General features: G+C 43.1%; 1 protein-coding gene across 2 annotated transcripts in view; it reads left to right on the plus strand.

Annotated features, from left to right (window-relative positions):
* The first annotated feature begins 2,747 nt into the window (after positions 1-2,747).
* TLCD4 (TLC domain containing 4) overlaps positions 2,748-26,212 on the plus strand; it is a 67,663-nt gene continuing 44,198 nt past the window's right edge. The window contains exon 1 of one of the 2 annotated variants that reach the window (XM_069598346.1): positions 2,748-3,965. The gene's annotated coding sequence lies outside the window, so the exon portion shown is untranslated. Of the gene's footprint in view, positions 3,966-3,988; positions 4,427-26,212 lie in introns of those variants that run through there. The other variant, XM_069598355.1, reaches the window with a different exon arrangement.

Raw genomic sequence — 26,212 nt, forward strand, 5'->3', positions numbered from 1 at the left:
ACTCCCTTGGACTGCAAGGAGATCAAACCAGTCAGTCCTAAAGGAAATCAGTCCTGAATATTAATTAGAAGGACTGATGCTGAAGCTGAAGCTCCAGTACTTTGGCTATCTGATATGAAGAGCTGACTCGTTAGAAAAGACCCTGATGCTGGGAAAGATTGAAGGCAGGAGGAGAAGGGGATGACAGAAGATGAGATGGTTGGATGGCATCACCAGCTCGATGGACCTGAGTTTGAGGAAGCTCTAGGAGTTGGTGAAGGACAAGGAAGCCTGGTGTGCTGCAGTCCATGGTGTCACAAAGAATCAGACACGACTGAGTGACTGAATAACAACATTGAAGTCCCAATATCCTACTAACAATAATTCACAAAGGGAGAACAGAGATAATGGGAGGGAGGAAATTAGCAAAGAAATAATGAAAGGAAAAAAGTGCAGATAAAGTCAAAAGAACCCTTGAGTATCTAGCACAATCAGTGAAAAGAGAAACATTCTAAGGCACACCACTGTGAACTTTCAGACTGCTAGAGACAATGGGAAGATTCTAGAAGGAAAATAGGTCAGATACAGAGGAATGGGAACTCGAAAGGTATTAGATATTTCAACGCAATGCTGGAGTTAAAAGACAATGGAATGATTCTCTTAAAAAGCAAAGGGAAAATGATCTGCAACTTATCCAAATGGTCAGTCAAGGATGAGACTAGAAAAGAGACATTTTCAGACAGTCAAGCCCTCTAAAAATTTATCTTCCATGCACCCCTTCTGAGTAAGTGACTGGAGTCTGTGCTTTAGCAATGTAAGAGAATAAATAAGAAGTCGTGTCTGGGCATTAGAAGATAATGTTGATGGCATTTGATAGATGTGTAGAAGCACATGGGTAAAATTCAGTTTAGATTAGATACATTTTTTAAATGTGAAAAAACAAAGCATTTAACTCCGGAAAAAGCAAGAAATTTTCAAGAAAAGCATTATCCTGGTACCTTACTTGATTCAGCAACACCTTGTATTGATCAGTGTATTTTCCAGATGATATAAACCTTAAGTGCTGACTCGAATGAGAGTTGTGACGTGTCTATGTTAGAAGGAAAGTTGGGGGCAAAGTGAGTGGTGGTGTGGATAGGAGCTAAAAATCCTCAAATATATGATAAGAAGTCAATAACTAAAGTCTAAAACTGAAAATCAAGAGACCTTGGTATAAGTTTATCATTTAGGAAATGTAGAACACCAAGCAGGTTGTGTGGAAATGGGGTGAAGCTAGGTGTTCTAGGGGGTGAAGCTAGGTATTCTAGGGGGTGAAGCTAGGTGGTGGAGAAGCTGGTTAGGGAACTGATAAAACTCTTGGGTATTTTTTGTTTACAGCCTTTAAGAACCACTTGAATTTTCACTTAAATGTATTACTTTCAGTAAAAATAAAAATTCAAACAAAGTAAGACATATATATATAATGGGAAGAAAATTTCATAAAATAAGAGAAACAAAGAATACAAGACATAGAATCTCATCCACCCAGAGATAACCACTCTTAATATCCTGAAATAGTTTCTTCTTGAAAAATTCTGAAAAAGAAAGTACAAAAAACCTTACACAAAAGTCTTAATATACTAAAACTACCAATTAAAGGAAAACCTGTACGTGGACATAGTTGTTACTGACTAACTCAACTTTTCTGATCAAAATGTTTGGTGCCATTTTGGTTTTATCTTCACTAACAGAGCAGAGTGGAGAACTGAGGCAGTCTCCCCCAAAATACTTTTGCTTTAGTTATCTTGTTATTTCAGGAAGAAACTGCAGTTTGGTCTCAGTTTTCCAAACAATTGGCTCTAATTAGAAGTTTAGAAATTTTTTGAAACAGAAATTTATCAGGAAAATTTGTCTGAAAAGAATGTCAGTATTATTTCTTTTTCTTTCTTTTTTTTTCAGTGTGAATGGATAATTTCATTTCTCGGAACTGTTTCTTGGAACTGTTCCAGTGAACAAAAATATAAAAAGTGCAATCCAGCTTTGCAACCTCATATTCAAAATGCAGAAAAACTTCAGGGTAATAAAGACAGAATTTGGGGGAACTGTCCTTGAAAAAAGAGTATTGGTAAAACAAAGTTAAGAATAGCAATTAAAGATCTAAATGTAAATAGTGAAATGGATATTTTTGAAGAAATTAAGCTGCATTAAAACTTTGAGGAAAACTAGTTGATGTATTCTTCAACCTCCTGAAGGTCATTGAGTTTTAATTAGTTTAAAAGCTTAAAAATTCAACTAGTATTTACTGAATTCCTTTCATATCTCAGGCCTTGTCATTGATGTATTCACTTACATGCTCTCTATGAACAATTCTGCAGATTTGATGAAGCATCAGTAGTGGGGGGACTAGAGGATACTGGATTTCTGCGGGCTTAGATGGAGTTGGCTCCTGCTGTGGGTGTTAGAGAATATGCATATCAAAGATAATCATGGTGTGTTTATCAGGAAAGGGCAGAGCAACTGCCATGTCACTGCAGACAAGCGCAGGACAGAGTCTGGAGGAGCAGTCAATGCAGATTCCTGAGATGATAGCTGCCCTCTGTACTGGCAGGGCGATCGCGCAGGTGTGCACGACCATCCTGCCCGTGGATAGTTACGAAATACCCGTGTGCGTATGGAGCAAAAAACGTCGTCAAGGACTATGCACATTGTGAAACAACTGTGACGGGATACGTTGTAGTCAAAGGGCATTGGTGCCCGGGTATGTCCCAAGAGTCTTAGAGAGAAAAGGGGAAATGTGGGGGCCTGCAAGATCTTCCCTGTTTGACTACAGGGCAGGTTTCTGTCTTTTCTACGTCAGTCTGCAGTCCATTTAGCAAGACACTTCAGAGGTGTCTGTGAATTATCATCCCGATTATACAGATGAAGAAATTGAGCCTCAGTGAGGCTCTTTCTTAAAAAATGTATTTGTGATTTTTTTGGTGTGCAAATTATAACAACCAGAACGTATTTCTTTATTATTTTGTTTTATTCAAAACAGTTCTATCGTGTTGATCCAGGACACTTGGAAGTTTCTGAGGCCATATTTAGCAAATGAGAAGAGCTACTGTTTATTGGCAAACTTCATGCACTGGGCAACTTGGAATTCTCAGCCAGCTCCCCTCAGAACTGCAGATTCTACTTCCCTGCCCTGACAGCAGAGGGACTCCGCACGGAGGTGGTGTTTTTCTTGGATTCCAGAGGCGGCGGCTTCCAAAGCATTGGCCTTTTCCACAAACGCCCCCTACCCAGTTTGGAACGCACCTGCAGCCCGAAACGGAAACGGCGAGGAACGCAACGTGGCAGGAAAATCAGCAATTGCCCTTTCACCTCCTTTCGGATCGTCAGACCATGCGCTTCATTCACGCAGAATCTGGACAACTAAAGCAGAACGTAAATTTATAGTCTGAAAAGAATGTTGGTTACGTGGCGAGCCCAGGTACTGACCGCTGCGAGAACGGACTCAGACCGTAGCCCCACTTGCTAGTTCTGTTACTTGCTTCGGAAAGACGCGGAACCGAGCACTGTTCCAAGCGAGGTGTGCTCTTCCAGAATCCCATCGCAGCCCGCCTCGCAAGCTCCCGTTTTTGAGCTCTTTCCGGGACCCAAGTTCCATCACCCAAAGGTCGGCCCCACCGCCCGCCTCGGGGCCCCGCCCACTTTGGCCGGGGGTCGGAGCCGCGGGGAGCCGTAGCCGTAGCCCGAGCGCCGCGGCCCCTTTAAGGAGACGCTCTGCGGTAACCCGAGCCCGCAGTCCGGGCGGCCGCGGCGGCAGCAGTAGCCTCCGCTGCTGTTCCAGCGGCCCGGAGCCCAAGGCTCCCCTGGCTCCCGCCGAGCATCTCGCAGGACGGCCCTTGCCGGCGCCAGTCCTCGGGCCGGGCCGGATGACCAGGCTCCTGTAACCACGCGCAGCCCTCTCCCGGCCCGGCTCACTGCCGCCCGCGCGCGAGTCGCCCCGGGACCCGGCACAGGTGACGCGGTTTGGAGAGGGTTCGGAAAGAGGGCGGGCTCGCTTTGCCCAGCGGCTCTCCGCGTCGCCGAGCGCAGCCCGCGGGAGGGGTTCCGCGGCTTCCCGCCCCCGGCCTAGTGAGGCCGAGGGCTCAGGCGCCCGGAGGCTGGGTGGGAGTCCCCCGCGCGGGAGGCGGCCGGGGGTTCCAGGGAGGGCTCCAGCAGGTGTGTGCGACCGGCGCAGCATCATCCCGGCGCGGCGGGCTCCCACGCCGCTCTGGGCACAGATGGTGTCCCCGGGCCCGCGGCCCCCGCGTCGTCCGGACGCCCTGCGTTCCAGTCGTGTTTCCCGGGCGGTGTGATTTGGGCTGCTTGGGGCTGCCTGGCGGTGCCTTGGGGGTCTCAGCTCAAAGGGGCGGGTGTTGGGTCATCCATGGAAAGCTTTCTTGTTAGAGGCCAGTACACGATCTGGTGCATCAAGTAGGTAAGTCTCCCCGGTCTCTCACCTCCCCGCTACTAAATAAAACAAGCAGCTTCCATTTACCCTTGCAGTTCTCAAGTGGGTCCCATTTTTAGCCAGCGAGTGCTGAAGAGTCTAGTGGGAGAGGGGCTGGGCTCAAAGTCAGGGAGAAACTGGTTTCTATTTCCAGCTCTACCATTATATCCCGGAGCAAGTTTATTAAACTAAGTGCCTCGGTTTACTCAGCCATGTAATGGGACCCGTAATGCTAGCATTTGTCTATGGCCCTTCTTGAAGGCACTATAAGTTGTCTATGTTCATGAAAGGGTCGCTGTTGCTGGCCAGTGTTTTCTTAGTTTTACACATCTAAATGTGAATGTGGTACACATTTTTATAAAATTATCCTTAAAGAGTGATCTTTGATAATGTTTAAATGAATCTGATTCCAATTTGGGGACAAGTTGGAAGAGTCTGTGAGGATGTTATGAGTCGGTGTGTGAAGTACGGAGAAAACAACCGCCACTGTAAGAAAATCTTCACCCAGTCATAAATGGAGCTGAGAAAAATGGATCTTAGAGTGTGTGTTTTAAGTGAGATACTGCTGTGAGCCCAGCAGGGTATAGTTTGGAATGCAGCCTCATCTTTATGTAGCCAGTTAAGATAATATATTACAGAATCCCAGTCCCTTTTTAACTGAGCTGTGTGAAGTAGAGAATTTTCTCCTTGTTTATCTGTCCTTAAATTGGTGAAACTATATTAGAAAAGCAGGCTCTTGCAACACTAGAAAATTTGAAAGATTCCTTTGAGGAAGCATGGATTTTAGTTTATTTGTCTCCTCCTTCCTGTGCTATTAGGTGATCCTGAGGTTAGTATATTTTGAGCGTGCTTTATTTCTCCTTACCCCTGCCACTCCTTTTTGCCACATTACCTCCCTCCAGAGTTTGAATCCTTATTGTGTGATGAGTTTCACCTAAAGGCAGATGCCGCAAACCAAGCTGCTCAGTCAGTAGTGATTTTTACACTGTTTAACTTTCTGTTCTTGTTCCTTTCACCCTTAGCCTTCTTTATCTTGCTGGAAAGAAAAATGACTCTTTGCAACTCAAGCTGTATGCTTAGAGGTCCCTAGGAATGGCAGGGATCAAGGGGCTGAAACTTTATAGTAAATTCCTAAAAAGCAAGTCTTCCACGTAGACCCTAGAATGTGGATTCAAGAGTTTGGCCTGTCTTTTCCTGATTTTCTAAAATCTCCATCCGAGAGAGATTCATTTGATGAGCAAGATAAACAGAGGCCTCGGGCAGGGAGCCATCAGAAATCTAATTCAGGACTAGATTGATTCAGAGCTTCTTCAGCTAGGAGTAGGGGAGGAGGAAGAAATGACTTGGGAGGGGCTGGAGGGCCCTCCCTCCCAAAAACCAGGTGACCAGAGAGATGGTAAGGGGGCTCTAGATTCCTGACTGAGAAATGGGAAAAGGGCCGGGTCACAGAGAGGGGGTTGTGGGGCAGCAAGGAAAATTCTGGAATGTGCCCTAGATGTGACTTACCCTTTACCTCTTTCACTTTGCGAGTGTTTCTTGCCCTTCCAAGCCTAGCACAGCTGTCCTGCAGTTCTCAGACCTGTTCATTCCCTCCCTTGGTGCTCAAACTGACGTCCCACATGTATGATCCTCCCTCAAAGCTGGCCTTCCATGTGGGAAAGGAAACTGAGCAGTTTGCTTCACAAGAAACCTTCAGACCTGTGTCTCCCCGCGCCCTTCTTCTCAAACGAGTGTCCCACATCCTACAGATGAAGGACTCATGTGGCTTTGTTATCTCTTGGAAGGCTAAAAAGTGGGATACCTAGTTTGATTGAGAAAAGTAAACTGGAGGAACTACAGGAGAATTACAGAGAATGAGTTTTTCTGTCCAGGAAGATAATGCGTGAATTGTCTCTGTGGGAAGTGTGGGCACTTGGACAAGGGAGGGCAGGACCAGGGTGGCATTGTGCTGGACAGCTTGTGTCCTCGCCCTTGAGAGAGGAAAGGAGGCCCACGCTCCCACGGTCACCTGGTGATGCTTTCTCTCCTTCCATTTGCTTTGTGAGAGGAAGAAGATAGCAACATGGAGGTGGGTTAGCCATCTGTTCTCAAGGATGGGAGACAGACTTTAATTCAACAGGAGGGGTGAGCTGTAGTCACCTGGCATTGGTATCAGGAGCTGTATGTATTACACCAGGGAACATATTACATCAGGAAAGTGAGGTTACTTTTGTAAGAAAATCTAAGGTTATTTCAAGAGTGACTTTGGTGATGTTTTTTTCCTCATTGGAGATGAAAGGTAGCATACAAAGAAATGGAGTCCTGCTGCTCTGGGGTTGTTATTCATAGTGAAACAGTTGGAGATACTGCTAGCAGATCCCAGACCTGAAAAGAGGGCCTAGAATACCAAAGGTGTGTGTGAACATTGGTCTGATCAAGGAGAAGGCAGTTCCTGGCTACATGAGAAGGAGCTTGTGAGTCACTGTAAAAGGCCAAGGTTTGTGCAAACAGCCGATGAAGAAGACAGCTGGCAGTCTGTTCAGAGCTTGGGGCCGGCATGGAGAAAGCAGTCGCAGCGGGCCCAGCAGCAAGGGGGGTGGGGTCTGACTAGATGGACAAAGGCTTGTTTCAGGCATTTTTGGATTACAACACAGTACGAGATGAGCAGTACAATTTTCACATTGACTTAGGACATGAGTAAGTATATGTATATGTGAAACAGGTTTCATGAAACAATATGTACCCTTACTGAATATTGCTTCTATTTTCGTTTCTATTTCTACTCTATTTCTGTTTCTATTCTGTGTTCTGACAAACTCATCAATAATTAATGGATCACAGTCCACTATTTGGACACCATTTGTCTAATGGATGGAAGAACAGGACTTCCCAGGTGCCACTAGTGGTGAAGAACCTGCCTGCCAGTGCAGGAGATGCAAGAGACACGGGTTTGATCCTTGGGCTGGGAAGATCCCATGGAGTAGGAAATGGCAACCCTCTCCTGTATTCTTGCCTGGAAAATTCCATGGAGTCTGTCAGGCACAACTGAGCAACTGAGCACACGTTTCTGTTTCTATTCTGTGTTCTGAAAAACTCATTAACTATTAATGGATCACAGTCCACTATTTGGAAACCATTTGTCTAATGGATGGAAAAGCAGGTTGCAGTGGAGCGGGCAGAGCATTGGGCTTGGAGATACTGGAGGAGGTAGGGATGTATAGACGTGGTTGGGAGATCTCTGGACCAGGAGGATACAAAGGGAATATGGGAGCTCATCTCTATCTGATAGACACCAGACTCACGTTAATGGAGGGCAGCTGGATGGGAAGGTGCAAAAGTAGAGCTTGATACCAGTTCTGTCTGCTTCAAAGCAAAATAACTGGTTTTAAGGGAAAAGGAAGTGTGGAAGGAGTAAACTTGGATTTGAAAGCACTGTCTTTAGATCAGTATGCTTCTCTCCTTAGGTTAAATAAGAAGGCAGATGGACTCAGAACAAGTTGGCTGATGGACTAGGTCACTTTCATCAGCTGGATAGGGAGCAAAGAGCCTCCCAGTGTGTAGTGGGCGGGTGGTTAGGCGGCTTTGGGAAGTTCTTACAGAAGCAGTGGATAGATGTGTTGTTTCAAAACCCCATTTGCTGATCAAACTCCTTAGGAAGTGGCTGCTTGCCTCACAGCGAGTTGGGGAAGTATTCTCATTGCATTTTATAAAAGGGTTAGATTATTCCTTTGACATCTATTTCAAGATCTACAATCAAACTGGAATCATCTTCACAGTCTTTGGGATTGCCAAAAAAGCTTTTGGAGAAATAGGTGAGCCAGCACCTTGGAGCTATATCCACTAGCTGTGCCCTGGTGTTTAATCAAGGGCAGAGGTGATCTACACACCTTTGATTTACTTTTTATAATAATTAACATCTGACTCCAGCACTAACACCCTCACCCGTGGACAAATACAAAGCCACCTGACTTAGTTGGATCCTTCCTTTGACCCGCCTTTGCCTTGTCTGATTTTCTTACCTTGTTGTTTAGTTGCTAAGTCGTGTTTGATTTTTTTGCGACCCCATAGACTGTAGCCTACCAGGCTCCTCTGTCTGTGGGATTTCCCAGGCAAGAATACTGGTGTAGAGTGGGTTGCTGTTTCCTTCTCCAGGGGATTCTTCCTGATCCAAGGATCAAACCCAATAATCTCCTGCATTGGCCTGAGGGTTCTCTACCACTGAGCCACCAGGGAAGACCCTTTCCTCCCTTAGTTGATGTTTTCAGTGTCTGACTTCAGCTCTCCTCAGCTTTCTGCTATCTGTCTAATGCTTTGAACCTTGGTTTCTCTGACATCGTCTGTGAGGTCCAGACATATAGTCTCCACCTGACTGTTCCCATGGAGCCCAGGCTTGGAGTTCACATTGGATCCAGGCCTGGGCTATGTTAGTGTTCACTGTGTCCTGCCTTGGCTACTTTAGAAGTAACTGGTACATCAGTAGATTTATACTTACTTGGCTTTGGTTTAACTTTAAAATTTGGGGGACACAGAGAAACTATCTTCGTCAAGTTAATTTATTTAGCTTCCTCCAAATAGGCTTTAAAAAAAACCTTTAAAAAGTACAGTTTGAAGGTATAGGAAACTCTTGTTTGGCAGGTGTTTATTTAGTGGAAGAGGAGGAAGAAGGAATTTTCATTTGATAAAAAATTTAGAACAAATTAAAAACCCCTCTTTACAAAGTGTTTCATTTTTAGGGACGTATTTCCCCATACTCATGTTACTCAGTTAACATGTTTTTCCCTAATACATGTGAAAATATTGAATCAATTATGAATTTAAATGCTCTATAATTTATTACATGCTATTTTGTTGTTGTTGTTTAGTGGCCAAGTCATGTCTGACTCTTTTTCAACCCCGTGGACTGTAGCCCACCAGATTCCTCGGTCCATGGGATTTCCCAGGGAAGAATACTGGAGTGGATTGCCTCTTCCTTCTCTAGGGGATCTTCCCAACACAGGGATTGAACCCACCGTCTCCTGCATTGGCAGGTGGATTCTTTACCACTGAGCTGCCAGGGAAGCCCACATGCTGTTTAAAGGACTTATAAATTCTACAGCTATGTTCTGATGGAGAAAGATTCCTTGCCTTTTTGTATTTGACCACCTGTATGGGTGTTACTGAACAGATCAATTTCTTGTATACTTTGTGCAGAAATCCAGGGCAAGATAAAGTCTACAGGGAGGAAGGCCCCGTTGCAGGAAGGTGAGGCCTGGCTGCTTGCAGCAAAGGGAGCATTTTGGGAGTATCCCAGTTTAGAATCTCCCAACAAACCCTTAAGACGTTAGGCATTTTGAGAATTTGAGAGTGCATTGTAGCCTCAAGTCTCTAAATGTTTTCTTCAGTGCTTTTAATTTTTAAATCACAAGAGTGATAACTTGCACATTATAAAAAAATTACAATCAGTATTCCAGAGAGTGAAAGTTCATTTCTCCCCCCCACCCCCAGCTCCTACCCCACCTCCCTTTCACTGCCAGCCTCAACCAGTTATCAGTTTGCAGGGTGTAGCTCTTCAGGCCTTCTTTCTGTACAAATACCAGAATGTGCCCAGCTATGTATTTATGAAAATGTATCATTTTGCAGCAGCTTACCATTCTTTTACACTTTGTAGTGTGTGACGGACCTTCTTCTTTATCCTCCTGTTCATTTCAGGGTCTGTATAACTTGGGATAGTGTGCCTGTGCGTATATATTTAACCATGTCCCTATCATTGGATCTTGAGGTTACTTCTGATAACTAATGCTAAAGGAAACTCTTGTATGTGCATCCCTTCACACTCATGTGAATTTGTTCTGAGGATAAAAGATAAAGTCATAAGTATACTGCTTGTTTCATAATTCAGGTAACATAATGCTATCAAAGTGTATGTATTCTGCCATTTAACTCCCCAAATATTTATTTAACAGTAAAAGCACAACACTAGACACTATAGGGTTTTTAAAGTGGGGCAATGCACAGCACTTGCTTACAAGAGCTCTCTCTCTCTAGAGTGGAGGGATTAGGCATACACACTGATTATTATGTCTTTAATTATATCTCACCCTGTTCCAGAAATGATTGGGGAAGGCTTACAAAGATGCACGCAATACGACAAGATAAAATAAACTTAGGATAAGTAAGAAAAATAAGTGGAAGGAAAATAAGATGGAGGTATGAGTGAGGCTGGCAAGTGTACCTTGAAGTGCTGTTCTATTCTTCCTGAAAGTTCTGGCCATCAGATTTCCAGCAACCAAAGAGAAGAGGCCAACCATCCAGAATAAGCTCTAAGGTGTCCAGAAGAGAAACCAGATTGGAGAAGCCCATCTATTCCTGATTCGAGGAGGTGAAAGAAATTTCTCCTTTGGATTTGCATTAAGAAAATGCTGCATTTGCAGTGGCCAGCCTGCCCAACCGCATTCCTGGTATCTTACAATAAAACCTAGTGACCTTGCTTTATGTATTTCATATCATGTTCCTCAGTTCTGGCCAGGGGTGTTATGCCTTGGTACTGCCAGTGAAAGGTCATTAGGGTGAGGTATAAGTTCATGGGTTTAATCCAGAAATAGCTTTAAGGATACAATGTCCAATGAAAACAGTCATCCGATATTGTTCTTGGACAGTTTTTTTTTGTTTGTTTGTTTTTTTCTGCAAAGTAGTAGAGGATCTATAATCTTAGTGGAATTTCTAAATTTAGTGGAATTTTAGTAGAACTCATTTACCCAAGAATACTAGGCTTGCAAGTTACAAAGCAAGAAGTGAGATGTTTTCGATGACATGAATGTATTTGAACCATAACAAAGATTGAAGAAAAAGTTTTTCTTTAAAACAAAAAAGAGCAAAACTCTGCACTTGGTCCATGCAGGAAGGATGGTAATGTGCTCACCGATCAGCTCCACAAATTAGAAAGGTCAGAGCTACAGTTCCAAGAAGCCTTGAGAGCATCACCAAGCTTAACATTGTTAATAGGTTGTAGAATGAGTGTTTCTGGCAGTAGAGAACTACGAGCTGGGGTAGCTTGATCCTGTTTTGTAAAGCTGGGGAAAGTTCAACTTTCCTGAACCACCTGGATCTGAGCTTCCATAACCTCCTTCACTTAAGCCTGGTCTCATGAACATTGACCCAGAACAGTTCTTTGTTACCAAGTCTATGGGCCAAGCTTAGGTATTTTATAGGACTTAACTCTGTATTTGAACATAAGCTTTGTAATAAATGTTAAACTTGAATTCACCTGAAGCCACATCAGATTTGTTTTGCACATCATCAACTCTCTAATCTGTGAAATGGTTCAAAGAAATACGTCAATGCATTTAGATTTTTTGACTACCTGAAAGTGTCAGATCAGATACTGAGTCAGGTAAGTACCATGTTTATTGGAAAAAAGTGCAGTTGGAAGCAATTTGAGGCAATGGCAATGTTATGGAAGGAGGTAAGAAAAGAAACCACTCTCAAAGTACCTTGGGTAGGGATTTAAGTGGCTCTTAGGTAACAGGACAAAGGTCCACTTAGAGAATTTTGAAATTCCTTGGCTGTCTTCTCACTGAAGCCACCAAATTCCCTAATCAGGTCATACTGCTGCTGCTGCTGCTGCTAAGTCGCTTCAGTTGTGTCCGACTCTGTGCGACCTTATAGACGGCAGCCCACCAGGGTCACCCATCCCTGGGATTCTCCAGGCAACAGTACTGGTTAAGGGAAGGGGGAAATGATCACATTGCTTAAGATACAGAATATCCTATCCCTGTGTGACTTGGTGCCATCAGATGTAACAATTTCTAGTTGGGAAAGAGTGGTAGTAAAAATGATATACTTTATTGAGTGGTGTTTTGATCTATTGCTTAATAGCAAGCCACTCCCAAAAGTAAGACAGTTTCTTTCTTCTGATTCTGGTTGGTGGTTGAGCAGTTACTCTGTTGGTTATAGGTTCATTACTGTGTCTGCATTCAGCTGGAGGGTCAGTTGGGCTGGAAGGTCCAGGGTGGACCTACCAGCATGGCTGGTAGTTGGTATTGCATGTTGGCTGTCAGCTGGGCAGCCTCAGTTCTCCATGTGGCCTCTAATCTCCCAATAGGCCAAAGAGGTTTCTTTACACGGCAGTCTCTGGGTAACTCTCCCAGACAGTGAGAGGCAGATGCTACAAGGTCTTTGGAGGCCTCCCTAGACTCTGGAACCCTCTCCTCTACTGTGTCTGTCATCAGGTGGCAAGGCCAACCCACATTCACAGGGACAGAGACAAGGATGATATACCTGTGAATGGTAGGATGGTAATGCCACATTACAAAGGAATTTATGGTCATTAAATGACTTGCTGCAAGTGGCGGCATGTGCCAAACACTGTGCTAGCGTGTTTAACTCATTTCATTTACCCCACATAACTGTCTTGCACCTTTGGCACCTTATCTCCATTTTATAGATCTTGCAGGTCATAGTCTTCTTGCCCAGGACCACTTGATGAATACCAGGACTAGTGTTTGATTCTAGCTCTCTTTCTCTCAGTTCAGTTCAGTCACTCAGTTGTGTCTGACTCTTTGCAATCCCATGGACTGCAGCATGCCAGGCTTCCCTGTCCATCACCAACTCCAGGAGCTTGCCCAGACTCATGTCCATTGAGTCGGTTATGTCATCCAACCATCTCATCCTCTGTTATCCCCTTCTCTTCCTGCCTTCAATCTTTCCCAGCATCAGGGTCTTTTCAAATGAGTCAGCTGTTTGTATCAGGTGGCCAACGTGTTGCAGTCTCAGCTTCAGCATCAGTTCTTCCAATGAATATTCAGGACTAATTTCCTTTAGGATTGACTGGTTGGATCTCCTTACTATCCAGAGGACTCTCAGAGTCTTCTCCAACACCACAGTTCAAAAGCATCAATTCTTTGGCACTCAGCCTTCGTTATGGTCCAATCTCACATCCATACACGACTACTGGAAAAACCATAGCTTTGACTATATGGATCTTTGTTGGCAAAGTATTGTCTCTGCTTTTTAATATGCTCTCTAGGTTGGTCATAGCTTATCTTCCAAGGAGCAAATGTCTTTTAATTTCATGGCTTCAGTCACCATCTGCAGTGATTTTGGAGCCTCCCAAAATAAAGTCTGATACTGTTTCCACTGTTTCTCGATCTATTTGCCATGAAGTGATGGGAACAGATGCCATGATCTTAGTTTTTTGAGTGTTGAGTTTTAAGCCAACTTTTTCACTCTCCTCTTTCACTTTCATCAAGAGGCTCTTCAGTTCCTTGTCACTGTCTGCCAGAAGGGTGACATCATCTGCATATTTGAGGTTATTGATATTTCTCCAAGCAGTCTTGATTCCAGCCTGTACTTCATCCAACCCAGCATTTTGCATGATGTGCTCTGCACAGAAGTTAAATAAGCAGGGTGACAAAATTCAGCCTTGACGTACTCCTTTCCCAATTTGGAACCAGTCTGTTGTTGCATGTCCAGTTCTAACTGTTGCTTCTTAACCTGTATACAGATTTCTTAGGAGGCAGGTGGGGTGATCTGGTATTCCCATCTCTTTAATTTGGCTTAAGACCTCAACAGGTGGGAGAAATTTGCCCAATTGTTTGAGGTTCTTCAACACCTCAAATCCATTTAATACAATCTCCTTTTTTCCTGTGGAGAGCAGGCAAGAGAGAAATAGAAGACAAACAGGCAGGCAGGCAAAGCCCTGCCACAGTCCCTTTCTTGCATCCTGAGCCCTTCCTTGGGGGTAATCAGGTGGACAATTTGGAGATGAGAAGGCCCTCCCTGTCTCCTTAGATTCTGAAGTTCTAGGTTGCTTGGCAGGTGTCCCAGTGATTTCTTTTCTTTCTTTCTTTCTTTTTTTTTTAAAGGAACAAAACACAGTTGGAAAACTTGCTTTGTCCAGCTTTTCCTGGATTTCCTAGTGTTGGCAGAAAGCCAGTAGTCCCAAGCCAAGAGGCTCCTGCTGTGATCCCTCCAGGAAAGGAAGAGTGGAAATCTGAAAATGAGCACATCAGAAGCTGGGAGAGATGGGATGCAGAACCGCCTCCTCTCCCAGAGTCCCCCAGCTTATGTAGTCCCACCTGGTCCCAGCGTCAGCTACAGAGCCTCTCATTTGCACAGACCCCTTCTAAGGCTCAGGGAGTGCATTGTGTTTGAAATGTTGAACTCCTTAAAGATGGGTCCTCAAATTCCAACCCCTCACTTTTTGCTTGTGTCAGATACTATATTAGTGTGATCTTCTAATTGTTTCTGTCTTCTGGCTTAAGGCATTCTGGTTTATCCATAATCTAGTGGCTGTGGTTAGAACTTATAAGTTCAAAAGGCAGACTTCTTTATGAAAGTTTTTGAGTGGAGTAAGATGCTAGGAAGCAACATTTATCAAATAATTGGGCCATCTATGCTCAGCCTTAAGACCCTGGAAAATAAACTCTTGAATTGCCCAAGGAAAGTATTCTTCAGTGGGTTGGAAGCTGGAAAAGAAGACCTTTTTTGTATTACAGCCTCACTTCTTGTTAGGCATTATAAAAACAAATCCCAAGCCAGGAGTCAATGTAAAATGAAATAAAAATGTTTAAATAAGAACGACAGAAAAGTTGCCATGACATAGATTACCCTGAATGTTTTGCCTGGGAGTGGGTGACTCTTATAGCCAGTTTTGGGGAACAATTTAGCCTTCTTCTGGCCCTAACACTCCGTAATTGTAATTATTACATAAAATCTTGGCAGTAATAAAGGTCAATTAGATATTTATGGATATTTACCCTTACATATTTCATTCTTTGTTTTCATTAAACAATCTATATTCAAAAAACAAAAACCTGTTTCAGGGGATTAACCATAGCCAAGCTCTGTACCAGCAGAATAAAACAGTTTCTCTTTTACTTGAATTCTATTATATATTCTAGGAAGAGAAAGGGTTGAAAGTATAGGAAAAATGTGAGTTCAGTTCAGTTCAGTTCAGTCGCTCAGTCGTGTCTGACTCTTTGTGACCCCATGAATCGCAGCACGCCAGGCCTCCCTGTCCATCACCAACTCCTGGAGTTCACTCAGACTCGTATCCATCGAGTCAGTGATGCCATCCAGCCATCTCATCCTCGGTCGTCCCCTTCTTCTCCTGCCCCCAATCCCTCCCAGCATCAGAGTCTTTTCCAGTGAGTCAACTCTTCGCATGAGGTGGCCAAAGTACTGGAGTTTCAGCTTTAGCATCATTCCTTCCAAAGAAATCCCAGGGCTGATCTCCTTCAGAATGGACTGGTTGGATCTCCTTGCAGTCCAAGGGACTCTCAAGAGTCTTCTCCAACACCACAGTTCAAAAGCATCAATTCTTCAGCGCTCAGCCTTCTTCACAGTCCAACTCTCACGTCCATACATGACCACTGGAAAAACCATAGCCTTGACTAGACGGACCTTAGTAGGCAAAGTAATGTCTCTGCTGGGGATACCCTTATTCACAGTTTAGGATCTTAACTGATAGGGAAGAACTATGGAGCAATCTTTTCCATAGTAATGAGCAATTCCTTCTTAAATCTTAAGTAACTTCATATCCTCAAGAAAAGGAGTGTAACTTATGGGGTTCTTTAGCCTTTTCTGTGTTAGTCTTCATTTATTTTCACTTGCTTTAGTTTAAAAAGTGGTACCATGACTATTGGAGGATTTATAGAAATTAGGTTGACATTTATGCAGCTGGGGTTTTAGACTTTTCCAGGGCTAATGGTTCTTAAACTTGATGCCTAGAAGAAAAAAAAAAAAAAAAGAGGTGGATTCTCCTAGCTTTTTAAAATATAGCTCTTAATGCAGAATTAACAATAATAACAAAACAATAACAAAAGCAGTGACTGCAGTTAGCCAAAAGCTATGTACACATTTGATGCTCAGATGTTTACATGAATGAAAAGTCAAAAGTGGGTAGTAGATAATTTATTCTTTACCAAGTGGTTTTAATGTTTCTGGTTAGTTATTGACATTTTGTGAGCACTGAGAAAGATGATTTCAATGTGCCAGCCATATGAAAATGCAAGTCAAACCAGAATGGGTGGGGAGCAGGTGTTTTTTTGGTAGGATTTTTATTTGTTTGGTATGGTGAATATCTCATTTTTTATAGTCATGTGTTCATTTACAAATGGCTTACAGTTTGTTAATAGAGACTTTTAAAACACTTTTATATGTTAGGGCTACTGGTAGATAAATTGATACATAAGTACTTCTGTAATTGGAAAGAATATGAAAACACAGTGCAGATTACAGTTAAATATACTCTTGAAAACTTGAGAACACATGTCACACCTTGGTTGGAATAGACACCAAATATCATACTGTTGTGGTCTGAAAGTTTGTGGCTCCCCCACCAAAATTCTTGTGTTGAAATCCTAACCATCAAAGTGGTGGTAATAGTAGGTGGAGTCTTTGGGGGTAATTAGGTCATGAGGGTTGATCCCTCATGAATGGGATTAGTGCTCTTGTAAAAGAGATACCACAGCACTTCCTCACCCCTTCCATCACGTGAACTCTGTGACCTAGAAGAGGGCCCTCCTCCAATCATGCTGGTATCCTGATATCACCCTTCTTGCCCCCAGAACTGTGGGCAAGAAACATATGGTATTTTAAAGTCTCTCAGTCTGTAGTGTTTTGTGATAGCAGCACAAATAGACTGAGGCACATGCTCAGTCCCTGGTGTCTCAGATGGTAAAGCGTCTGCCTACAACGCAGGAGACCTGGGTTCGATCCCTAGGTAGGGAAGATCCCCTGGAGAAGGAAATAGCAACCCACTCTAGCACTGTTGCCTTGAAAATCCCATGGATGGAGGAACCTGGTAGGCTACAGTCCATGGGGTCACAAAGAGTCGGACACGACTGAGTGACTTCACTTCACTCTTACTTTGGCTGTTTGGAGGTGAGGATCCTTTTGCAGTCAGTATGTGTTCATGCTGTAACATTAAGGTTGTCAGTTTAGAAAATTCTATTTCCAGTGTTCTGACTGTACTGGCGAAATGAGGGATCTGGAACTTTGCATTTTACAATGCAAAGCACATGTAAGAATATGAATGTCAGTTGTTATCATTATTATATTTCATAGACATTTGTTGAGTGCATCCTGTGTGGCAAGGCACTGTGTTAGATAAGAGGACACCATGGTGGGGGGAAAATGTTCATGTCTCCCACCCTCATGGGGCTCATATTCCACTGGGAGAGATGTTCATTTAAATTGCATCTGTAAAAGAGAGGGAGGTGATGCCATGCAAGCAGACGAGGCAGGATTGCTCCAGCAAGGCTTTCCTGAGGAAGTGAGGATTGACCTGAGCGTTATTGTGGCAGTGGAGGGGCAGGGTGGGAGTGGGGAAATAGGTTATTCAGAGGCCTTGAGGATGGAGGGAACTTGGCAGCTTTAAGGGACAGAAAGAAGGCCATGTTGGCTGAGGAGGGAAGCAAGTGAGGGTAAGTGCATCTTGAAGCTGGGGACAGCAGAGCCCTCATCAGAGGACTGGGCACCCAGTGAGTGTTTTAGGTTGGGGGTAGGTGAGGAAGTGATATGAGCAGAGACAGCTTTTAAAACCAGTTCCCCTGGGGTCCTCCAATCTGTCTTCCACCCTAAAGAGACCAATTTGGAGACAGTCCAGAAAAGTGGTGATAGCAGGTTGAGAAAGATGGGTGTTTCTGAAAGTTATTTTGGAAGGGAAAGGATATGGTGGCTTAGTAGGATGGTGTGGAAAGCAAGTTATCATGGATGATTCCTAGGTTTCTGGCTGTCAAATGGGAATGTATGGTGGTACCATTCACAGAAGAAATGAACCTAGAGGAGGAGCAAGTTTGGAGGTCAGGCCCTGAGCGGCGTTTGAAATGCTCTGTGGTGCTAAGAGCCAGGCAGTCGGTTATACATGTCAGGAGCTCAGAGGGCGACCTAGGGTGGAGTTTAAGCTTGAGACTTTTCTGCATGTAAGTGGTAACCAAAGCCGCAGGCATAGGCGAAATCAAGTAGAAGAGAGTCAGGGACTGAAACTTAGGGGATTCTATCACTTAGTTTCTGGGCAGAAGAAGTGTGATGTCGTAAAAACATAGGGAAGAAAAAAGTGTTTCAAGGAGAAGGTGGTCCATAGTGTCTAATGTTGCAGAGATGTCAGGGGGCACAAAGGCTACACGAAGAAGTTGTTACTGATGTTAGCAAGAACTATTTCAGGGGAGTAATGAGGGTGGGAACAAGAATGAAGAGTAAGAGAGTTAAGAAATGATGACGATATTTACAAACCTTTCTAAAACTTTGTCCTTAAGGAAGAGGGAAGGAGAAAGGTTAAGAGATTACACTGGAAAAGAGGAGAATGAAGAAGAGGTGGGAGTTTATTGATTTTTTTTTTTCTGGGAACTTGAGCCTGTTTAAAAAGCAATAGTGGGGGCTTTTTTCCCTAGGGGTCTAGGTGTTAAGTCTCTGCCTGCCAATGCAGGGGAAACGAGTTCAAGCCCTAGTCCAGGAAGATCCCACATGCTGTGGAGCAGCTAAACCCATGTGCTGCAACTATTGAACCCCATGCATCTAGACCCTATGTTCTACAACAAGAAGACACTGCAATGAGAAGCCCGCGCACCACAGCTAGAGAGCAGTCCCTGCTCACCACAACTAGAGAAAGCTGCTAGGCAGCAATGAAGACCCAGTGCAGCCAAAAATAAGTAACTAGCTATATAAAATAAAACCAATAGTTGAAGAGAGAATAGAGGATAATGGGAAGCAAAAGTTTCCCAAGAAGATCAGAGAGGATGGCCCCACTTGCACAGGTTAGAGAGGTGGTCTTGAGAAGGGAGGACAGATGGGTAGTTGGAATGGTTGATGTTTGGCCAAAAAGTTCGTTCAGGTTTTTCCATAAGAGGCTATGGGAAAACCTGAACGAACTTTTTGGCCAACCCAGTGTGACCACATACTTTTTATATGTTGTCTTCTTTTCTTCTGTGAAGTAGGATGGGTATTTGTTGAAAATGGGGCTGTATGGCTGGAGGTTTGAAAAGAGGAGGGATGGTTTGGAAAATTAGTTGTAGAGCATAAAAGGATTGGTTGGCAAGGGCAATGCATTGGAAGTGCAGAGCAGGGTTGAGAGCTGTTTGATCTCTGTAATTTCACACTCCCCAGCCTCAGTCTTCTCTGTTATGTGACTTTTTCCAACAGTGCTCTGATTGTTTGGGGCTTGTCACTGTGTAAATGGTTGGACATATCCACCGTTGGAGTTTTGCCGGCTCTTGGCAATAGAAAGGGAATGTGGGATGTTAGAAAGACTTATTGAAATGATGGGCTGTAGGATCAAAGCCGATTAAAGAGGGACATAAAAAGAGGAAAGGGCTAGTGGATTGAGGAAAAGCTGAGAGGTCAATGACCTTGAGAATGTTGTCACACTAAGCACACTTGAAGGAAAGTTCAACAAAGAATTCTTGAAATATTATTTTGGAGGCAGAAAAGTGATGGATAAGAGATGACAAACAGATGGTTGAAGTCCCATTCCAAATGAAGATTAAGAGACCTACTGTATATCACAGGGAACTCTGCTCAATGTGGCAGCCTAGATTGCAGGGGAGTTTGGGGGAGAATGGATACATGTGTACGCATAGCTGAGCTGCTATTGTACCCCTGAAACGATCACAACATTGTCAATCAGCTGTACTCCAACACAAAATAAGAGGTTGAAAGATAAGATTAAGGGATTGAGTTGTTAAGGAAACTGGGTCTTCTACATAGGAAGTCAGTCAGGATGATGGCAGGGTTGCCCAGGTGGCTGAGTGGTAAATGCAGGAGGCTCAAGAAACATGGTTCAATCCCTGGGTCGGGAAGATCCGCTGGAGCAGGAAATGGCAACCCACTCCAGTGTTCTTGCCTGGGAAATCCCATGGACAGAAGAGCCTGGCAGGCTGCAGTCTGTAGGGTTGCAAAGAGTCAGACTGAATGACTAAGCATGTATGCACACAGGATGATGGCAGGGCTTGAGGACATAAGTGAACCAAAGTGTTTAAATGGGGGGAAATGTTCAGGAGGTTGGAATATGATATCACTGTGGAGTGCGAGAGGGTGTGAATAGAAGGACCTAACACCCTGGTTGTCTGTGGGAGGTGAGGGAAGGGAGGAGAGAGGCTTGAAGTGAACCACGAGGAGCAAAGAGGATCTGGGGCCACTCCTGACCCTGATGGATGAGGGCCTGGGCTAGCTGAAAGCATGCAGAAGAAGAGGGTGTCTTCAGAGCAGGCGGAGGAGAGGCCATGGAGAGAGCACTGTTTTCTGGGTGTAGGCCTTCACTTCCAGGGGGCTAGTGGAAGCATGTGGGAGGTGGAGGGGCGATGGGCTGGGTCAGGTGACCAGAAGGAACACTGGAGCATGACAGTGGATAGTCCAATGGTGGAGGCTAGGTTTCTACAGTGGGGCCACCTGCGTTTTGTGTGTTGACTAAGGTAAAGGGGATGAGTTAGAGAAAAGGGCCCAGTGGTCAGAGCCTGGTCTTATTTTCCTTGGCTGGAGTGATGACAGACCCAGGAGATGGACAATAGTGGAAGCATAAATAGTACTCTAGTGTGCACCACATGCCAGGTACTGTTCTAAGCACCGAGTGTTCTGTGGTTTATCCCCCATGTCAGGTTAATTCTGTCCTTATCTCCACTTTCCAGATGAAGACACTGAAATGCAGGTAAGGCAAGGCAAGTGACTTGTCCCAGGTCACACAGCTAACAAGTGGTGGAAGTGAGGCTCAGACTCAAGTCTGTGACAGAACCTGTGTACTTCCCACCGGGTAGTACATAATTGATATTTTCTTATGCACATAATTTTGATTTTGTAAAACATAAGTGATAGACTGTTGAGAAGCTAATACAAAATTAACCTTTTAGATGCCAATTCAGTCCTAGAATTCCAGAATCTTACTTTTAAGTTCTCTAAAACTTAGGCTTGTGAAGCAACCTTGTGGTCATTTACCACTTCCATGATATTTGTGTGTGTGTTCAGTCATGTCTGACTCCTTGTGACCCCATGGACTACAGCCCTCCAGGCTCTTCTGTCCATGAAATTTTCCAGGAAAAATACTGGAGTGGGTTGCCATTTCCTTCTCCAGGGGACCTTCCCAACCCAGGGATTGAACCCATGTCTCTTGCATCTCCTGCATTGCACCTACCACTATGCCACCTGATGGATGCTTGGGTACTTCTAAATTATTAGAAGATGTTTCCTTCAGTTAAGGTGAACTCTTCCCTTTCTGTAATTTTTCCACATTTGGGTCATCTGGAGTAACGCAGAGTAAGTTCTCTCTTTTACTTTTCTATGTGACACTTCTTTAGATGTTCGCAGAATGCCCTTCAGTCCTCTCTAAGTAATCTTGTTCCTAAGCTGACATCTCTCAGCCCTTCAACTCTTTATGATATGATATGTTTTCTAAAAATCACATCTTAGTTACACTGCTCTAAAGGTACTTCGATATGTGGTTAATTCAGAGTAAAATAGGGCGGATATGTCTTGATCTAACTCTCTGATATAAATGGTTCTAAAGTTTGTTTTTGATATTAGTGTCTTTATTACATTATTATTTCTTATTGGTTTGTGCAAATTAAAATGGTAAGATTTCCTCCATGTGTATTTGTGTGTGTTATGTCACTCTTATGCTAAGTCCTATACTTGGGTATTACCTTTTAAAAATTTATTCCTGTTTTTCTGATTGGGATTATTATTTCAGCTTCTGAAGATAATTTTGAAACCTGAATCTGTTAACTAATTATATTAGCTATCTTTCCCAGCTCTGTGTTATAAGCAGAGTGAGTAAACATATAAATATTTATAAAAATATTTCTGAAAGAGATCAAAAAGAGAGAACCTTATGTGATAGCAGGAGATATTTCTCAAGTCTCCTTCAGATCACTGATCTTCATGCTGGTTCTAGTTTTGCAATTAACTCTAGAATTACTTAATTTTGTTAACCAGCCACAATTTTTGTGTTGTTCATAAGGCTCTCAAGAGAAATTTTCAGAACTTCCCTGGAATCACGTTGCTATTCATTTGGTATTCTTCAATCTACCAGGACTTGGCAGTTAACTGTGGGAGTTAGAGATAAGGAGACCGGGATGACAGCGCTGCTCTAGATTGAAGGTGGGGAGGTGTCATGGTTGATACTGTCCTTCTCTGAGATCTGGAACCCTGGGGGGAGGACTGAAATGGGTTCAAGTTCTGCTTGGGCCACGTAGAACCTGGGGGTCTCCAGGATGCTCCTATGGAGCCATTGAGAGGGTAGCTGACCATCCAAGACTGGTTCCTTGGGAGATAGTGTGGTTTGGTTGTACATAGTGTAAGCCATGTTGAAAGTGTGGGACATACACCCCTGCAGAATCCATAGTGTGCAGAGAAGAGCTTCTGGGTTGGGGTGAGGGGAGGTGGTAAACATTGCCATCATCAGAAGTTCACACTTGAGAGCCTACATTTTTTGGTGAATTGGGAAGAAACCTCATCTATTGCAATACAGGGAGACCAGGAGGTTTGAGAGCAATCAGTGTTTGGAATCAGTGTGGGAAATAGGAAAGGGAACTTACTACAAATGAGTAAAGGACTGCTAAGCATGTGTAGAACGTTCTTCCCAGCTTCCTCCTTCCTTGCTGCCCTTAAGGACAACCACACAAGGCCTTTCCCCCTGGTTTTAAGGATTTTTATTGCTAATCAGTACAGCAGTGGTTTTATCTGGAAGTTGTATTAGAGAATGAAGGAGTGTGGTATGTGTGTGTATTAGAGATTGGAGGTGACATTGGTGATTGCAACATACTCCCTAAGGAATTCTTCGTGTTACAATGGGATAACCAACATGGGGAGTAGCAGTTGCATTCCCAGGTTGGTAGTTCTAGAGTCAGCTGGTGTAACTGAATCTTTATTGGCTTCAGCCTTAAAGCGTCTTGTTGGGATTTTAGTAGAAGAGAAGACATTCTCTTGGTTTACCCGAGTACCACTGGATATCTCCTCACTGTTTACGTATCATATCTGCTGGGTGTTTATTCCCTGGAAAGCAGAGAGTGCCCCCTTAGCACCATGAGTTTACCACTTTGTGTGGGGATGATCAGTCTGTTGCTTACCTGCTGGCCCATGAGCATGTCTCCCATTTTGTATTTGGAGTCGCATCCCAGTACCTGGCTCAGAGTGGACCCATGACAGGTGTTGGGTGAACTGTCGGCCGAAGACCTGAATTAGCCTGGCCGAGATGTTTCTAGTAGTCCTGCCTCTGGGAGTCCTCTTCCTGGAATTCTCCTCACAAGCTGATGGTTGAGAGGCCTTCTCCAAACCTTTTCATGGTTTTCTCTACCAAGAGACAAACTTGAATTAAAATTTATGGAACTATCTTAGGGGAAAAAGTACAAAGATCTTGGTATCCAGGAAGCCTCTGGAAGAGTTTCTTTGGTGTCCATAATTCCTGTGAAGCAAGATGGGCTAATTAAAGTTCATGTCTAGACACGCCTCTTGTAAATTGCTACAGAAATATTTCCCACTTCTGTCCTTGTTTCTGTGTTCTGGGATAGCTTGTTGCTCTGTTCTAGGATAGTTCTGTTCCACCAGCTCTTTGCCACATGTAAAGGTGTAGGAACCATGTCTAATACTTTTCTGCTTTAACTGTGTGTTCCTCTACTGAATAACCACTAACCTCTAAAAGGCCTTTAATCTGTGTCAGTGATGAGCATTATTTGGTTTTATCCATTTTTACCATTTTCTTGCCAGATTCAGTGAATGAACAGAGGCAGCTGCTTCCTACCGGAAACGTTGGTTTCCTGGGGTGTTTTTTTTTTTTAATTCCTTAAATTAGTTCTTGACTTGGCATGACTGATGAAGCAAGCAACTGATTAATAAGAAGCAAAGCTGGGAGTTGAACAATTTAATTAGCTTCTGTCTTTGAGCCTTTAATGGAAGCCATAACTTGATTATGTGGAGCTTTTTAGTTTTAAAAGTGGAACATTTTTGCAAAGGGAGATTCTCCACATGTTCCTTAAAAAACCTAGTTAACCAAACGTCTGTTGAAAATATGTGATATCCGGTAGAGCAAAATAGGAAAAACTTAATAAAAAGCAACTTTTTTTTTAAGGAGTGAGGAATTTTTTTAAAATGGTGAATTGTTTGAGTGATTTTTAAAACGTCACTTAAATTAACAATTCATAAAATGGATAATGTTACATGCCACCTTCTATGTTTTATAACTTTTAGCAAACACTCATGAAATAAATGCTCATTGTATACAGTAAATTTTAACTGAAGGAAGTAAGCAGCTCTTGCCTGGCCACCCTCTAGAACCTCCAGGGAACAAACACATAAAACCCTTAAGGACAAATCTTCACATTTAAGATTAGAGTTTCCGCTAGCTTCTTGTTTCTGGTTTCATTGTCTTTGTTTTTCTGCCCACCACATAGAAGAAAAGCTATGACCAACCTAGACAGCATATTAAAAGGCAGAGACAGTACTTTGTTGACAAAGGTCCGTCTAGTCAAAGCTATGGTTTTTCCGGTAGTCATGTATGGATGTGAGAGTTGGACTATGAAGAAAGCTGAGCGCTGAAGAATTGATGCTTTTGAACTGTGATGTTGGAGAAGACCCTTGAGAGTCCCTTGGGCTGCAAGGAGATCAAACCAGTCAATCCTAAAGGAAATTAGTCCTGAAGATTCATTGGAAGGACTGATGCTGAAGCTGAAACTCCAATACTGTAGCCACCTGATGCAAAGAACAGACTCATTGGAAAAGACCCTGATGTTGGGAAAGATTGAAGAAGGGGATGACAGAAGATGAGATGGTTGGATGGCATCACTGACTTGATGGACATGAGTTTGAGCAAGCTCTGGGAGTTGGTGATGGACAGGGAGCCTGGTGTGCTGCAGTCCATGAGGCTGCAAAGAGTCAGATGCAACAGAGTGACTGAACTGATCTGCCCACATGGGATCCATAGTCTTATTTGCTTGAATCTTAGAAAAACATTTTCCTTTTCATATCTCACTTAGCAAATTATGATGACATTAATTTATGTATGCAACTTACTTTTATGTATTATTTGATTAATATTAAAATGAGGCTAAAAGACCAAGATAAATTAAAATTAAAAACTTTAATACCCAATAAACATTTCTTGAATTAAAAAAATTAAGTGAGGAATGAAGTTAATGGAATTTCACAGAGAAGAATTGTGATATCAATATTTTTACTGTGCACACAGGCCAGAAAAAAAGAATGAGGAAGGAATTCATTACAGACACATCAATTCAGTCAGAAGGGGCCCTGTGGGAGACCGATTCTTATTATGATATCCTGGTTGGAAGGGAATGAAGTAGGGTTATTGCCAGTGTAGTCAATGACTTGATTTTTTCTCTAGTGAATTGGCTTCAGTAGGTGACTTTATTTCTTTACATTATACAGCTGGAAATGCGTATTGATTCATTTCCTTTTCATTTGAGGGTCAGCTCTATCAAAGATGAAGTCATAGAAATGCTGAATTTGCTGAATATGAGCAAATGATTTAGTGTCTTTTTTTTGGTCTGAATGTTCCTGAGATTTTTAGAAGCCAAATAAAGTTGAGCTCAATGAGATAGAAAATATACTTTGAATGCGTATATATGCATATTACTATTCTTTCAGTAATTCTGTCCCTAAAACCTGGAGAGTTTTAATACAAATCTTTTATTTTAGAGATTAAAAAAACCATAGAGGATTTTTGGTTCAAGGATATGTGTGGTTGAAAAATATTTTTTTTTAGGTTAAATACTAATTTAAGCAAAAACAATGGTATGATTATTTTCCAAGGTGGTATTCTTCTTCTTAAGACTTTAAATGTTTGTCCCATGGTACAGTTATTTTTTATTAGAT

Source organism: Ovis canadensis, chromosome 1 (genome assembly GCF_042477335.2).
Source record: "Ovis canadensis isolate MfBH-ARS-UI-01 breed Bighorn chromosome 1, ARS-UI_OviCan_v2, whole genome shotgun sequence".
NCBI lineage: Eukaryota > Metazoa > Chordata > Mammalia > Artiodactyla > Bovidae > Ovis > Ovis canadensis.